We start from the raw sequence: 4,562 nt of genomic DNA on the forward strand, positions 1-4,562 counted from the left end.
TTAAAACTGAATGGTAACTGGTTTGGTTATACTGTAAGTTTCTTTTAATAAAACCTTTTCTATTCATTCATTCAGACAGACATAAACTTAATTTACTATCATTTATTCAGTAAATATATATCAACTGCCTTCTGTACAAGTATTATGGGGGGCAAATTATATGCAACAGAAGTTTGAAAAACTGAAACTAAGTTTGTAAAAGAACATTATAGCTATTTCTAAAATACTTCTAGTATTTTATCAAGACAGTTTCAGTACCATTCTAGCTGGGTAGACATTTTTTAATACACAAGTCAGAAAACAGTAACATTTTAAATACACAAAATGTATTTAACATGAAATTACCAATGATATTAACTACTGATATATAAGTTGAAATTATAGCTAAAGAAAATAAAAATGAATTCACAAGAACCAAAAATATGGCCTTTGCTCTATCCCACACGAATTTAAAAACCATCTAAAAGTTTTGAGGCACTGAACACTAATGAACAAAGACCAGATGAGTTGTGGGATAATATTAAGAATATCATCCATGAAGAGAGCAAAATGTCATTTACAATGACAGAGGAGGGAGAAAAGACCAAATTGGATGTCAGGAGAGAGTGAATAAATGTCAAGATAAAGGGAAGAAATAAAGAGTTGAATGTAAGAACTGAAGGGAGTTAAGTATTATAAAAAAAAATGCAATGAGATAGAATTAGAAAATCAAAGGGAAGAACTCATTCAGCATTTCTCAAGCTGAAGAGACTGAAGAACAAATTCTAATCTTGAGTTGCAATACTGTAAGATGCAAAAGAGTGGGTAGATAATGAACACTGTATTGAACAGATGAGAATGTTTAAAAGGAATATTGCTGTTGTTTTTATGTTCCATCTAGTTGCCTGAGACCCATAGCAACCCTTATGTACAGAAGCTCTAAACCCTTCCCTGTCCTAAGCCAGTCTCACAAATTCTGACACACCAACCCCCATGGTCCCAGTTACTGTATCAATCCATCTCATCCAGGGTCTTCCTCCCCTGCACTATCCCTCAACCCTTCCGAACATGATGTCCTCCAAAGACTGGCCTCTCTTGGCCACAAAGTATGTGAGATGAAGCTTCAAAATCCTACCCTCCAAGGAGAAACTTAGTTTCACCCTCTCCAAGACAGACCTATTTGTTTTCTTGGCAGTCCCTGGTATGTCCAAGACTCTTCTCCAGCAGAAGGCATTGATTCTGCTTCTGTCACCTTTAGTCACTGTCCAGCTCTCTGAAGTATAATAAGTAATTATGAAAACCATGACGGGATTAGGTGCTCCTTAGTTTCTAGACTGACACCGCTATATTTCAGCATCCTGGAGATATATGATTAGGCATTATATGTAAGACAACTGTCCAGAATTAGAGGCAGATTGCAAAGAAGACTGGAAGAGGATGAAGGGTATGAGGGGGAGAAAAAGGGGGCAGGAAATTGTGTAATAATGAATGAATATTTAAAAAAAAACTGAATTGGGGGAGGGAGGAAAATGTGCAACAATGAATGAATGAATGAAAATCCAACTCTTCTGCACACTTTCATTAAAATGACAAAATAAAAATGCTTTTAAAGTATTAATCATCTTAGAGAAACGAAGAAAGTTATACAAGTGTTCAGGTCTTTTGTTCATAGGGTTGCTGTGAGTTGTCCACGACTTGAAGGCACTTAACAACAACAATAATGCAAAAAACCCCCCAAAACTCTAAATACTGAAAAATACTATAGGCACAATCTAGAATTATCAAGGAGGCATCAAAAGATGGAAGGAATATATAAAGAAATAGCTGACATAGAATCATTTCAGGAAGATGCATATGAACCAGTGGTAATAAAGGAAAAAGTTGAAACTGCTCTAAAGGAATAGGTAGAAAATAAGGTCCCAGAAATTGAGAGAACACCAACTGCAATATTTTAGCAAAAAGATGTAGCCCAGGATGTGCTCATCAGGTTGTGTCACAAAATCTGGAGGACAGCTACTTTGTCAACTGACTGTAAGAGATCCATATTTATTCCAATTCCCAAATGTGATCCAACAGTATGTGGAAATTATAGCACAATATCACAAATATTACATGCAACCAAAATCTTCCTGAAGAATAATCAAAACAACTAGAGTTGTATATCAACAAAGAACTGCCAAAAATATAAGCCGCTACCATAAAAAGGTCATGATATGGTGGAGACCACCATGGAGAGGATCTATGTGCTGAGATTTAGACTTGTGCCATGATCATTTGAAGATGGCACACTACTTACATATGACAAGCAGAAACTTAGTAAACTGAGGAACTGGCAAAGTGACCACATTCATTATCTCTACATACAATATACCTGGATATGGTGGAGTGATAAACAAGTTCCTGGAGCTGCGGTGCTTATTCCCGGATATAGTGGAGTGACAAGTCAACAACACTACAGAATTTGTCTAGGAACAAAAAACGCTGCCTGTCTTAACTTGATCTTGAAGAAGGCGAATAATAAATGTGAAGGGGTAAAGGCTATCTGGACTCTTCTCCTTCTTAAGTAGTTCCCTGATCTCCTTTCTTAAAGATTAAACTGTGCCTGTATTTTCTTTCAATCACTGTTTTGCTCCCCTTCTCTAAGTACCCTGGCACTGCGAGCTGGCTGCTGTATGAGCACTAGGGATATCACTGCTGATGTCAGATGGATCTTGGCTGAACGCAGAGTATGAGAAAGATCTATCTGTGTGGTTTTTTGACCATGAAAAGGCATTTGACTATGTGGATCACAACAAATTGTGGCTATGTGGAAGAAAAGATTGAGTGGAAATGAAATCCTCTTCATTGTGCTATTGCAAAACCTACTCCTAGACTAAGAGGCTGTCGGCTGAACAGAGAAGGGAAGACTGCATGGTTCAAATTCAAGAAAGTATATCACGGATGTATCCTTTCTCCATACCTTTTCAATCTATATGCTACACAAATCATTTGAGAGGCTGAACTTTATGAAGAAAGTGGCATCAGGATTGGAGGAAAACTCATCAACAATTTGCATTATGCAGATGACACAACCTTGCTCAATGAAACTGAGGACTTGAAATGTTTCCTGCAGAAGATAAAGGATGGCAGCCTTCAATATGGATTGTATCTCAACATTAATAAAAACCCTCACCATCAAGCCAGTAAACAGCATCATAATAGATGGAGAAAACATTGAGATTGTTAATTATTTCATCTTACTTGGATCCACAATAAACATCTTTGGCACCACCAGTCAGGAAATCAAAAGATGAGGTACACTGGATAAATCTGTTGTCGAGGACTATTCCAGATTGCTAAAGAACAATGATGTCAATCTAGAGACTACAGTGAGTCATGATCTTCTCAATTGCTTGCTATGCATCTGAGAGCTGGACAATTAATAAAGATGACAAAAGAAGTATCGATGCCTCTGAGTTGTAATGCTGGAGAAGAGTCTAGAACATACCATGAAAAGCCGAAAAGCCAAGAAAACACACAAGTCTGTTCTGGAGGTGAAACCAGGTTGAAACACCACCTCACATAGTTTGGGCATGATGTTAGGAAGGGCCATTCCTTAGAGAAGGACATCAAGCTTAGGAAGGTAGAGGGCCAATGCAGAAGACGATGACGCTAGATGAGAAGGAATGGCACAGTGACTGTGGCAACAGGGACAGGTGTGTCGCAGAAGGCTCAGAGAATGGCTCAGGAGCCACTGTTCAGAGCCACTGTTTATACGGTTGCTATGAGTTGTAGATGATTCAACAGCACATAACAATATAGTGATATTCACTGCACAATCAAGGAGAAAGGAAAAGAAAAGAATTACAGCCCTTTTAGCCTTCCAAATCACTTAATATGTATTCAGAGAAAATAGAAAACATATCTTCTGAACTCAGATAATAGAAAAGCACAGTCTAAGGAAGGAAGGAAACACACACACACACACACACACACACACACACACCCCTTCTCATATGACAAATTCCTTTTTCTTTCCTTCAGTAAGAACTAAAATGCCAATCCATCATACTATCCTCTCTGTCTGTCATTTGCAAATGGTCTAAATTGTTGCTAGCTGTCATAAGGTCACATTTGACTTGGGACAGCCCCATGCAAAGTGGAGTAAAATGCTCCATGGACCTGCACCACTGAAGCCTTTTGTGAACCACAGTTTTTCACTGGCTGACGTGGGGGAAGTAAACTGCTAAGTCTGTTGTCCCATAGGTTTTCCTCCTAGTCAGTTCTATGTGGAAGCTCTCTTGGTATCTGTTAGAAGTCTCTACTAGTAAGCATGTCAGAGCAGTACTAAATAAAGGTGAACTGACTGGCAAAAAATAAAGCCTAGGTTCAACACATGAAAAGTGAAAATTAGAGCTAAAAAAATAAAATAAAATAATAATAATGTCGTAAAAAACTATGAGGTATAAACTCATCCCAGGAAGAATAGCAAAATTTAACAGAACAGCAAACATCAAATGCTGGCAAGGCTGCGGAGAAACTGGAACCCGTATTCACTGTTGGTGGGAGTGTAAAATGGTGCAACCACTATGGAAGGCTGTATG

At 38.1% G+C, this 4,562-nt stretch overlaps 1 protein-coding gene across 1 annotated transcript in view; it reads right to left on the bottom strand.

Moving 5' to 3' along the window:
* IPO11 (importin 11) overlaps nt 1–4,562 on the bottom strand; it is a 228,489-nt gene that overhangs the window by 96,291 nt on the left and 127,636 nt on the right. The gene's annotated exons all lie outside the window — the stretch shown is intronic.

Source organism: Elephantulus edwardii, unplaced genomic scaffold, assembly GCF_000299155.1.
Source record: "Elephantulus edwardii isolate Elephantulus edwardi_28Jun2011 unplaced genomic scaffold, EleEdw1.0 scaffold00099, whole genome shotgun sequence".
Classification (NCBI taxonomy): domain Eukaryota; kingdom Metazoa; phylum Chordata; class Mammalia; order Macroscelidea; family Macroscelididae; genus Elephantulus; species Elephantulus edwardii.